At 52.5% G+C, this 13,126-nt stretch overlaps 1 protein-coding gene across 1 annotated transcript in view; it reads right to left on the bottom strand.

Moving 5' to 3' along the window:
* LOC145543088 (uncharacterized) overlaps positions 1–13,126 on the bottom strand; it is a 35,949-nt gene that overhangs the window by 8,532 nt on the left and 14,291 nt on the right. The gene's annotated exons all lie outside the window — the stretch shown is intronic.

The raw sequence follows: 13,126 nt of genomic DNA, 5'->3' as shown, positions 1-13,126 counted from the left end.
TCCACAACACCTGCTCCAGGTACTTCAGTGATGCTGAACTTGTGAGTCAATATGGTAGGCAGTCACTTTCTCCCAAATTCCCCAGCATATAACTATCTGCACTAAGTGCCCAACACTGCTGTAGATGAGGGGAGGACACTGTGAACAAAGATGGGGTTCCGGCTCCTGGAGCCCACCCTCCCCGCTTCCACCAGGCTTGGGTTGTGCAGCAGTGGCTCTCGGGGGAGTGGGTACAGGCCACACAGTGACCCTTTGGTGCTGGGTCACTTTCTGCTCACAGAGGACCCCCCAGACACCCCACAAACACCTCGCATTTGTCTCTCCCTCTGCAGCCGTGGGAGGAGGCAGCTGGACAAAGGAGATTTGGGAATTGACCTGAATCTACATGACTAATAAATAAAACAGCCCTTGTAGGCTTCCTGTCTGTGGAGAAAAAATGAGGACAATTCCTTCTAAAGATTTGCTTTGCTTTGAAAAACGCCATGAAATTAGTGTTTTTCTGTAATTGGGGCAGTCACAATGGAACAGCACAGCACTGCCTGCCCTCTGCTCCCAGCTTGTGTTTGAATGAGGCCCGTCTGTCTGGCCCCCGGGTCGGGATTCAGGAGAAATTGGGTTTCTGAGGCTGCGTGAGTGGGATGGGGAAGGCGGCTGTGCAGACGGCTCTCTGTCCCCCAGCCTGACCCAGTTAGCAGCACAGGACCAGGAACGACCCCACAGGGAACTTGGGGCACCCCGTGGGCCGAAGGAGGGTCGCCGGGGTCCCCAGAACCTGCGCCTGCAAAGGAAACCCAAATGGGAAAGGGTACAGCTGACACACTGCCCCCACCACAGGGATGCACCCCCGCCACAGCCTTTGTCCCAGGGTTTCAGGCGTGAACGGGTCTCCACCTATCCAGTCCCCACACCCCGCCTCGGACTGTGGCTGGAGGGTTCACCGGGCCTGATCAATAGCACTGACGGCTGGGTCAGGAACCCTGATGCTGCAAGTCCTTGCATCGAGGGAGGGGTCACAGCCAGAACTCGGGTCTGAGATATCACTTGGCAGGGCCTCTGGGCTTGACCAAGACGCTCGGTGCTAAACAAGTAGCCACATTCTAAACCTCTAGGCAGACAGATCTTCTAGATACATGATCTTTAATTTAATCTTCGTAAAAATTTACATTCAGGGAACTTCCCTGGTGGTCTAGTGGCTAAGACTCTGCGCTCCCATTGCAAGGGACCCAGGTTTGATCCCTAGTCAGGGAAATAGATCTCACATGCCACAATTAAGACCCGCCATGGCGACCCCCTGGAAATATCTACACTCAGTGAAAAATCTGCTTCTAGCCATGCATTGTTCTAGGTGCAAGGGGTACAGCAAGCAGCAGGAAGATGCTCAAGAAGTCTTGGTCTTTGCATAATTTCCGAAAGGGGAGGAGAGAGGCATTGTGTAATGAAATAGCATCAGATGGTGAAACTATCAGCTTTGATTTCCAGCTGCACCCTTGGGTTGTCCCCAACAACTATGTTCTCCCACAGCAGTAGAACCCCAGGCTTCCCCTGTGTGCGTGGTAACTTGAAATAGAGACTTCATTTCCCAGGGCCTCTCTTATGCTGGTGAAGCAACTGACTAATTTGTGGCCAATGGGATGTAAGCTGAAGTCATATGTAAAGGCGAAGGGCATGACCTTCCTCCCTTTCCTCCTTTTGGCTTCCTGGATTGTGGTTGGAGCTCCAGCATGTGGTTTGGACCATGAAGAAAAAAATAAGCTAGTTTGATAAACTATCTGTGAGTCTTTGGGGTTTTATTTCTGTTATTCACAGCTGAAGTTAATCTGAACTAATTTAGTCATCTTAACTAATTCATTCCCTCTTAATAACTGTGTAATTTTGAGCAACTGGCTCAAGCCTTCTGAGGTTCCTTTACCTCGGCAATAAAGCAGAATACGTTGTAGTACCTACTTCACAGGGCTGCACAAGCCAGTGGCTTTCTGACCTGAGGTGCAGCAGAGTTACCCGGAGGTCATTAAAGCACAGAGCACTGAGCCCCACGGGCAGAACTTCTGATTCAGTAGGAACTCAGAAATGTTCATTTGTACAAACCCTCATACACTGCTGCTGGTCAGAGACTGTACTATAACTACAGCCCATATAAGCACCAATGCCATGCAGCCTCCCAGAAAGGACACAAGAGAGGTCCAGATTGCACCCCCAGGGGCAGCATCCTGTGACCTCTCACCTCTGTGCCTCTCCTGGGCCTCTGGGGCCCTTACCCCTGATTTCTGGAGGAGTGAGCCTAATTTAGACACCGAGTGCAGAGGGCTGCGATGGGAGGCTTGGAGACCATCCCTAGGGTGACCTCTGCCCACTCCTTACCTGTGGGGAAGTGGCCTCTGCTCTGATGAGTTATGGGGCAGCTCAGGTTGCTTGGCAGTGAGCACCACCTTCCAGGCCCCCCTTCTGCCTGATACAAACACAGATGTGGATGTAACATACCCCCAAAGGCCCCTAAAGCCCCAAAACCCCAAACCAAAAACCAAAACTCAACCTGGGGGTGGGGACCACCCACGTGAATAGTGCTGACATGTGTCGTCCTACTGCCTGCAATGGCCAAAGGGGAGCCGGCCCCGACCTAGGGCTCCTCGACAGTGAGCAGGGTAGAGGCGCACTTTGGACACACGCCCCTGTACTTGGAAAGTCTCCTGTACCCAAGAGTCCTTTTGAGGTCAGGTCGCCCCTTCTCCACTGGTCGGCAGAGTCCACCTCTTGTGTGAGGGGGTCTGGGCACCAGCTGACACCATGAACCCCGTCCCTCCCCAGCTGCTCCAGCATCATCAAGGGAGCGATTGTTCACTGCCAAAGGCTTTACCAAGAGGCCAGTGGGGACAATGCGTATCCCTGACCCCACGACTAAGAGGGCAGGCTCTGTAGCTCTTTACCTGTATGACCTTGGGCAAGGGCCACACCTCTCTGAGCCTCAGGTTCCTACTTCTATGAAATGGGGGTTACCATGGTCTATACCCTGCATTGATCCAGGTGCTTACTGTGGGCAACAGAAAGTTGATTAGCTGCTAATTTAAGCAGAAAGGCATTTCCAAAGAGGATACTGAGGGACGTCTCTCATGGTCCAGTGGCTAAGACTATGCTCACAATGCAGGGATCCAGGTTCAACCCCTGGTCGGGGAACTTGATCCTGAAGGCTGCAACTAAGACACGGTGCAGCCAAACAAGTACATAAAATAAATACACATGGAAAGGATGTCGACACAGGAGACTTCCGTGGAGCCCCTCGAGGTAGCTCTACTCCACAAGGCAGGTGGTTGCCCAGGTTCCTCTAGAGAGTCTGATCTGGTGGGAGGCCCAAACACTGCCGCTGTTACTTTTTAAGTTTCCCAAGTGTCTCCAAGGTGAGTTGAGGTTGAAAACTACTGCCCTGAATCTTTGTGTTTGAATCCTGGAAACTTTTTAGAGGGAAGTGTTGAAATGCTCTAACAGTCCCAGAGCCTGCAGAGTTTCTGTCCAAATTCAGGGCTGCCACGCCGGCTTTAGAGCAACCAAAATACAGTCCTCGAGGCTGAGCAGGCTCGGCCAAAGGCCTTGTTTAACAGGTCCACTTTTGAGGGGCATGTAAGCAGTTAAAATCTGACTCAGTCCACTGCATCATGATTGCTGTAAAGAATCTCCCAACAAGATGGGAAGGAACAAACCACACGGTACATTTGAACGCCTGGCTGGTTCTGACGGTCTGGTGACCAGTCGACCACGCAGGACCAGTGCCTGCAGTCTGGACTGTACTTTGGCTTCAGGAGCATTAAAAAGAAACAACGAGGGGACTGCCCTGGTGGTCCAGTGGCTGGGACTCTGTGCTCTCAGTTCAGGGAACCTGGATTCTATTCCTGGTCAGGGAACTAGATCCCACGTGTCACAGCTAAGACCAGGTACAGCTGGATAAATAAATAAAAGATAAATATTAAAAAAAATTTAAGAAAGGAAACAAGGAAACTAGGAGGAACAGAGCTGAGGTCACTGGAACTGGGGACCGGCCAGGTTACTGTTTCTTCTTGGATCACTCTTGACTGTTTTTCTTTCCCTGTCTGGGAAGGCGCCTGCATGGCCACAGCTTCCTGCAGCTGCCACAACAAATGACTACAAACTGGGGGCTTCCAAGGACCCAGATTTATTCTGCATCTGAAATCAAGATGGTCCTGGGGCTGCGTGCCCTCTGAGAGCCCCTGGCAGCTGCCCTCGGCCTGGTGTGTGCCTCCGTGCCTCTGCTGTCTCTGACTTGCACACATCAGTGCATTTAGGAGCCACCCAAGGAATCTATGGGATCACACCTCGAGATCCCTTGTCATCTGCAAAAACCTCGTTTCCAAGTAAAGTCGCCATCCCAGGCTCGGTGATGAGACACACCTTGGGGACCTGCTGCCGCGTTTGTTCAAAGTGTGTTTCTATGTGGAGCCCGCACAGGTTCAGGGTTCTGAACCCAAAGGCATGCTTTGACCCAGCTCTGGATTCCAGATTTGGGTAAAAACATCAGCTCCAAAGGGCCTCGGCTGAGCAGGGGCTGTGACTCTCAATCTCTGCTTCTCCTTCTCCACGGATAAAATGCAACAGTTGGGGGTGGGGGAGTAATTATTTAAAGTTATGTAAAATGCAGATTCCAACTAGTGGGCCTGGGGTGAGGCTTGACCTGTCTGCACTTCTAAGGAGCTCCCAGGCCTCTGCTGGTCCAAGGTCCACAATGAGAAGCAGGCCTCTGGTGAGTAGGAGAAACACCAGGTCCCCCCACCCCTACCACCCACCTAGCCCTCATCCAGGACGGTGCTTGCCGGCAGCCTCTGTCTCGTTCTGAGAACCTGGTCCAGAAGCCCCCACCCCAGGCCCAGGAGCAAGGCTCTGGTTCCACCATCAGGAATTCCAGAGGAGCCCACAACTTCCCTGGAAAATCTGTGCTCTTCCCACTCGTCCCCCTTCTCCTGCCCTCCGACGAATCCACAGTCCTGTACTCAGGCCAGACCCAGCCTGCCCGCTGCCCCCTCACCCACCTGTGGGACCCACAGGGTACCCCTCCCTCCCGCCAGCCTGGGTGCAGCAAGGTGACAGATACGGGGACAGCAAGGAGAATGGGAAGAGGCCGGAGATCTGACGTGGCTCCAGAAAACCACGTGCTTCCTCCGCTGTGTGAGGTGAGCACCTCGGCCTGCGGCCAGTACATGTGTCCTTCCTGGCGGGCGGCATGGGTGTCAGTGATGCTGTGGTCCCGGGAAGGAGGCTCCTGCTTCCGTCCACCCCCTGGGCCAAGGAGGAGCTGGGAGAAGGGTGAGCTGAACAGGGCTCAGTGACGACACCACCCTCCCCTCATTCAGCAAGTGGCAGCCCCACAGCCAGCGCATACGTGTCCCCCCCTGGACTGACCAGGCCACGAGACACCTCAGAACTGTGCCCCGTGTGTCTTTGAGCTCGAGGTCGCTCATGCAAGCATGAGAGGGAAACAATTAAAAGAGCCTCAGACACACTTTAACTTGACCCCCACTGTGTGCAGCCATCTCTCCCCTCAATCTGACGTGAGATGGGCGGGCCGGGCACCGATATGATCTGCAAACAAGGCGAATTCCTCTGGGAGAAGGTCACGCTCTGTGGACGGGATGCTTATTTGTGGTTCACCACCCCGGCCTTGACCTTCCCCATCTCTCTGTTTACAATGGGCCCCGGAAGGGCCTGACTGCTGCTTGGCTGATGTCAATAGTGACCTTCCAGGAAGGCCCGGAAACCAGGCATCTGTGGATGGCTTACCCTGGCCCTTTCCTGCTCCTCAGCACCCTGCCTCCTCCAGCAAGGAAGTAGCTATTTGGGGCAGGGAAATGAGATGGCAGGACTGTCCCTTTGAGATCAACTCAGCGCTATGTGGCTCCCTGGACAATGGTCCCGTGCATCCAGCCCATCCTCCAGTGAGTTTCAGGCAGAAGGAGGGAAGTGGGGAGAGGACGGGGGTGATGGTTAGCTATCCTGGTATGAGGCCGGACTGGCCCAGTGGGGGACAGGCACCAACAGGAGACCAAGTCCATAGAGGGAGTCACTCCTGGAAGTGGTGAGTTCCCCATCAGAGAAGGTATGCAAACAGAGATGGATTTGAGTATGGGGATGGAAGTGGACTATTATTACTCTTTTCAAATGAGTCTCCTAGCAGCTCTGTTTCCTCTCCCCGCCCACCACCCACCAGGCCTGGGAGCTGCCCTGCTCACAGCCAAGCTCCTGGAAGTAACCAGAGATGGAGGGAGTCCTATGGACACGGTGGAGCTTGGAGCCAGCGGGCACGAGACCTGTGTGAGTTGAGGTTTCTGTCTTGCAGGGTCCTGGCTAGAACCCTGAGCAAGTACTAAATTGTGTGGCATTTCTTTTGAAGATTGTGGGTCAGCGATGAGAGAGAAGGAAGATGGAGCACTTTAGAGTTTCCTGGCAGTGCTCATAGTGGGTGAGAACGTTTGGACCATCCAGAAAGAGAAGGAAACATAGGTGCTGCCACAGGATGGGGGATGTGCCCTCTCGTGGCTCTTTGCGAGGCCGATGTGGGCTCCTCGGTGATGGCAGGGGTGTAGGAGGGTGAGGGAAACTCATTAGGAAATGAGAGTTAAGCTGTGACCAGGAGGCTTGGAGAGCCAGGGCACATGGAGACTTGAGCACCTGGATCTAGCTGTGCCTGAAGCTGTTGCGGTCCATTCTTGTTCTTGCCTATGATGTGGGGCAGTAAATCCCTTTTTGAGAGGATTGTTTGTTTGTGCTAAGTCACTTGAGTTGTGTCCGTCTCTGTGACCCTATGGACTGTAGCCCACCAGGTTCCTCTGTCCATGGCATTTCCCAGGCAAGAAACACTGGAGCGGGTTACCATTTCCTCCCCCAAGGGCTCTTCCCAACCCAGGGCTCAAACCCACATCTCTTTACATCTCCTGCACTGGCAGGCAGGTTCTTTACCACCATTGCCACCTGGGGATCTCCAACGTTTACTTTTGCTTAAGTTCACGTGAGGTGATATTCCATCATCACAACTAGAAAATAATGGGGTTTGCAGCAAAAACGAGCAAATGCAGCAGATTTCATGTCTTTATTACAGCCTGACAAGGACCAAGGATTCCCACGTTCCTCTCTGCAGCCTCTAAAACAGCCCTTCCTCCACCACCCAAGGGAAGAAGCTAACAGAAATGAGAAGGGGTGGACGGACTACAGTTTGTGCCAAATGCTCTGCAGCAAGCTGGCCCCGCCCAGGATAGGTCTCCAGTTCCAGCTGCCCTCAGAGTCAGTGCTTCCTGTTTTCACAGCCAGCTTCTGCACGGACGTTACCAACCAGTATTTAAAAACGGCTTCTCAGATGGTCTAAAACACGTAAAGCTTGTTCTTTTAATGACAACGAGAGTTGAATGAGTCCTGAACTCCACACCGGGCATCAGGCCAAATGCTTTACCTCCAGTATCTCATTCAGTCACCAAGCCAGGGGAGGCGGTTTCTATTATTAGCCTAGTGTTACAGGTGACCAGACCCAAGCCCCAGGGTTAGTCACTTTCCCAAAGTCACCAGCTTCTGGAGTGATTCAGCACCAACACTGTCGTGTTTCACTCAGTTCTTTGGTCCTGAAACATCCTTGCACTTTCTTCTTCTCTCTCGCTGTCTGGTGGTCTGGCCCTGGCAAAGGGCTCGACACCAAAACACAGTGTTCTCTCCCTGCTCTTGGCCACCATCACCCTCACCGCCCAAGCCTCGTTGTCCTGAGAAAGCTCAGTTGGGATTCTTGGGGAGCCAAGTGTCCAGCACCCGGCCGGGCACTTTCCAGGCACCTGTGCATGTCTAATCGTGTTTTCTGTGTCAGAAGAGCAGGCTGTGCTCATCAGTAGCCCGGTAGGACTCTGGCCAAGGGGTTGTTTGTGATTTCAGGGCCGGGCAAGAAAAGTGCTGGGCGAGGGTTTTGGTTCCAAGTGGCCTCCTGCCGAGCAGTGAATCAAGCGTTGGGTCAGCACTCATCCTGCCCCGCACATTCCTGTTTGTTTTCCCCAAACTTGTTTATTTTGCCTCTACAGATGAAAGCCAGAGAGTATACATGGCTACCAGTGAGTGCTGGGGGCAGATTGTCGTGGTCATTCCAGAGGCAGAGCAAGCCGGGCTAGTCCCTTTCTGCAGGGCGTTGAGCCGAAAGCTAAGGAAAGCTAAGAATTCATCACCTCTCAGGCCCACACGCTCAAAATGATCCACTGTTGATGTAGAGTCAGTTTCAGCAGTCACATCAACTTCATTCTCCCACATCTGGGCCTCTGTCTTTGGGCAGAGAGGAAAGCAGAGGCTGTTCCCATCGTCCCCCATCCCGGGCCCCCCCATCCCTCCACAGCCCTTGGGGAAATATGAGAAGCATAGCTTGAGGATCTAATGTGTGCCCCCCCACCCCGCCCCTTAATCCTTCCTGAACTTGAGGGGTTGGGTGCTTGGTGGGGGCGGCACCGCTGTAACACCTGCGCAGCTCTGACATCTCCTGCCTCTGTGCAGAGAAAGCAATTTCAGAAATGACATGTTGCCAACAAGCAGAAATCAGCTTCTGAATTAAAATGTGTCGGCGTCAGGTGACCCTGGGCTTGGAGGGTCTTCGTGCACCTTGGCTGCACGAAGACAGCTGAGATTAGGGCCTGTCAGCCAGAGGAGGGGCTGTGCGGGAAGGGGTGCGGGGACCCCAGGGGCTACCGGTGGCCGCGCTGGACTTGTTCGGACAGGGGGGCAGGAATTCGGACCCTGGGTCCGTTCTCCTGCGTGGCTGTGACCAGCTACAGCCTCGAAAGTGTCCACTCTCCTCTGTGGTGGGGGCGGGGCGGGAGAGTCCAGGCTCAGCTCCCCTGGGACCCGCTCCAGCGTAAACACACTAATGGGCCCGAGAGAGCCAGAGAGGAATGTGGGCCCCACAGCCCCTGGGGACTTGAGGACGACGGATGGGAGTAGAGGGGCTAAGACACCCAAGAGGCAGTGAGCCTCTGCTCTGCAGGTATGCAGGGAGGAGAGAGAGGGAGAGGGAAGGAGAGGAACATGAAAGACAGGAGGCCCAAGGGAGAGGGAGGAAGATGCCACCAGGCATGCTGGATCCTGACAATTCCCCAATGCCGCCTTCTCCCTGGTGCCCAGGCCTTTGCACAAGTCATGCCCTACACTCTGGGAAAATACACATGATGAAGCTGTTTCATTTCCAGCCCTGCTATTTACTGTAAGGCTTTGAGCATGATGGGGAGCCTCTCTGAGCTTTGGTTTCCTCCTCTATAAAATGAGCTCATGGGGACTTCCCTGGTAGTCCAGTGGTTAAGAATATGCCTTCCAATACAGGGGACTCAGGTTTGATCCCTGGTCAGAGAACTAAGACCCCACCTGCCTTGAAGCAACCAAGCCTGCACAGCACAATTGCTGAGTCCATGCAACACAACTAGAGAGTCTGTGGGCTGCAACAAAAGATCCTGCATGACGCAACCAACATTCCACGTGCCGCAACTAAGACCCAACACAATCCAATAAATAAAAATAAAATGAGATCACTGTTGTATGCACCCCTAGGGTTGCCATATCAGTTAAATGAGATGATCTGCGGAGACGACACTAGAGTTTCGGTGCAATCAGGCACGTCTCACAATGCTTAATCCCCAAGGATCTTTTTCCTTGTCTGTCTCCTTATCTGCAGCTCCCTGAAGGCTGGGAGTGAGTCTTGGCCCAGCAGCGCCTCAGCACATGTCTGGTACACTGTAGGCAGCCAGTCAGTGTTTGCTGAGCAAGTGGTTCGTGAATGGACCAGGTGCGAGGTGTGTAAGTAAAGAGCGGGAAATGAAGGGAAGGGTCCGGGTGGGCAGGGGACCCCGCTGCCACTCTCCCTCCAGAATGCCCGCACTCCGATCATAGGTCATCCCTCTGATCTTTCTAGAGCAAGGTGTAGGCATGATGTGCTTGCTGGCCAGATAGTGACCCTATTTCCCCAATGGAAATCGGACCTAGGGGATCATTCTACCTGTCTTTAGGAGTCATGCGGCAGAGTCATCGACCTTGGGCCTATCTGAGGGGGTCACCTCCTGGGCTTGGGGCCACCACAGTCATGTTCCACAGCTCTGGGGACCCAGCAAGGATGGAATGGGGTTGGCAGGGGTGAGGGGCCCTCAGGGGCAGCAAAGAGGGAGGCTGAGGCACTCCAGAGGCTCTAAGGTGAGAAGCAGGTTGGGGAAGCTGGAGCAAGGCTGTCTCATGATTTCAGGAGAGGAAATCTCCCTCCCTGACCCCCCACCAGCACTGCTCTAAACATCTTCGCCACTTGCTACAGGAATTCCACCGGGAGAAGGCATGGCTTCTCACCGTGTGCTCAGAGCTAAGTCATCAGAGAAGAAATCCAGGACTGGAGAAGGTTATAGAAGGCAATGGGTATGCGCTCAGAGCATGTCAAAGGCCTGAGTTTGAACGCCAGCTCTGCAACTCACGCAGTGAATGTTTTGAGCTCCCCAACCTCAGTTCCTCATCTGTAAAATGGAGGTAGCACTTCTTACCATGCAGAGCAGAGAAGCTCTACTTTATGAAGAATGCCAACTAAAAAATACATAAGGGATGATGGAATTAAACAAATATCCACTTGCAATTGATTTGGGCAAGGATCATCACCAATGGATGCTGAAACTATTGGGTAAAATGTTGCTGGGAAACAAGATCGTCTCAGAATCTTCAAGTATTAACTCCCACAGATGAGTCATGAACCACAAAGGGAAAAGGTAACTTTATATGGGAGAGAGCTGGAGGAAACCACCTTAACCAAGTGATGAAATTGAGCATCACTGGTAATGCTGACAAACCGCGGCTCCTGACAGCACCCACAGAGAAGGGCACACACCACCAAGCTGAGCTCTTGCCAAAACGTTTAACCAGAATCTAGTTATAAGGAAACAATCAGACAGATCTCAGTTGAGAGACATTCTTCAAGACATCCAGACTGAACTCTTCAAGATATCAATATTGTGAAAGCAAAGAAAGCAAGGAGATTATTCTAGAAGAGAGGGGGCTAGAGAGACATGACAACAAAATTCAATGCCCAATTCTTGAGCGGATCTTGGATCAGGAAAAAAAAAGCTATGAAGGATATTTCGAGGGGCAACTGGAGAAATTTGAATGGGGACTGTGTATTAGACAATATTGTGTCAATGTTAAATCTCTCTGATGTGATTATGGACTTGTCGTTCTTTTGGAGAACGTGTGATAAAGTATTTAAATGCCTTGGTGTCTACAGTGTTCTCACATATGGATCAACAAAATAAATATACATGTATTTACATATTTATTTATACATGTATTTAACTAGAGAGAGAGAAAATATGGCTAAATGCTTTTAAAAGGGGGTCTGGCACAGATGAAGTACCCAGCTGGTGATTGACTGGGCAAGTCCTGATCTCCAGGGAAAGTAGTGGCCCTGAGCAGCTAAGGGTGGAGGGGCCCAAGGGCCTGTTTGGGAGCTGGTTTGGGGGCTGGAGAAGTGCAAGACTCAGATATGAGTGGGAAGAGGCTGAAGGCGGTATAGGGTAGAAAGAAGACAGGGTTTAGAGGCTAAGATCTGGGTCTGCAGTAAGTCACTTAACCATTTTGTGCCTCAGATTCCCTCTCTGTAAAAAGGGAAGAAAAGCGCCTGCCTCATGAGGCTCAAGTGAGGAAACAGGTGAGAAATCCTTCGGTGGGCTGGAGCCTGCTGCTGTGGGTGCGGACACGCCTGTCACTGCTCTGAGCCCAAGAACACAAGGGGCGGGAACACGTTAAGACAGGCAGGGGGTGGACCTCGCTCTGCCTCCCTCCCCAGAGACCCCGTGTGGATCCCAGAAGGCTGAAGAGCCAGAGCAGGCAGGGCCAAGCCTTCTCTGCTGCCCTTTGTTCTGAAAGGGGCCTCCTCTCCCATCAGACCTCCAGGAGCAGCTGGTGGAAGACACACATTTGCACATCCCAAAGCATGCTGGGAAGGCAGTGGCCAGGGAGGGACTTGAGGCCTACGTGTAAGTGACTGAAACCATTGCACGGCCTTGTGTCTCATGTCTTCCATGGGACCACAAGTCCCTGAAGGCTCCTGCTCTGCCTTAACTTGCCCCCACCCCACCCTGCATGGCTGACCACAGGCTGTGGGCACTAGAAATACTTGTCATCTCCAGGAGGGCACCTGGGCTCTGGCCTGGTCCTACTTGGTGTATAATCTTTGGTGGGTCACCTCCTTCCTCTGGGCCTCGGCTGACCCAGGGTCCATAAAATGGGACGATCCATCTCTGTGCTCCCTCCTTCCAAGGGGAGGCAACAGTGCAGAGGCAAGAAGTCATACTTTGCACACATATGTGTGTCTGAGTCCTTTTGCTGTTTACCTGAAACTATCACAACATTGTTAATTGGCTATGCCTCAATACAAAGTAAAAGTTTTTTAAAAAAGAACTCATCCTTTGGTGTTCATGCACTCTGTGTTCTAATCCTGACACCATTGCTTGTCATTAGGAGCCTTCACCCCTCACAGCCTCTGTTACCTTGACCATGAGATGGCGGTGGTCATGTCCAACACACAAGATCATTGCTATAAAGCGAGACAAAATAGGTACCAAGAGCTGACATGTGATTTATTGGTTTACTGTCTCTCTCTCCCACTGGAGGGGCAGCCCCATGAGGCAGGGACTTCATCTCCTTCCCTGCTACACCCCAGCACCCTGGCTGGTGCCTGGCACTCAGTGGGAGCTCCCTAAACCACCATTGACTGCCTGGATGAACAGAACGGGTGGTTGATATGTGATGGCTCCCACTGTGGTTCTCAAACGTGCTGAGACATAAAGCATTCGAAGTTCATGATTGTTGAGAAAGGTAATTCGGGGAATCAAGACGTAATCTTCAGGGCTGGTCGGTCTGTCTGTCTGTTGGCCAGCAGAGGACACCAGAGAAGCTGGGTTTATCCGAACCAGGGACAGTTCTGCTAGAGATGGTTTCTTCTTGGACCTCAGGAGAATTATAGGTGTTGCAGGTTCCAGTCTGTTCCAGGCTCCGTGGGCATGATCAGTTCCCCTTTAAAACCATCCTTTAAAAACCATCCTTTCTGGCACTCCAGGCCTGAGAACCCCACCCACCAGGCTCTTCTGCAAAA

This window comes from Giraffa tippelskirchi, chromosome 3, assembly GCF_054371585.1.
Source record: "Giraffa tippelskirchi isolate mGirTip1 chromosome 3, T2T-mGirTip1v1.2.pri, whole genome shotgun sequence".
In the NCBI taxonomy this organism is placed as follows: Eukaryota; Metazoa; Chordata; class Mammalia; order Artiodactyla; family Giraffidae; genus Giraffa; species Giraffa tippelskirchi.
The sequence above is the reverse complement of the archived record's forward strand: the minus strand, read 5'-3'. Positions and strand labels throughout refer to the sequence as shown.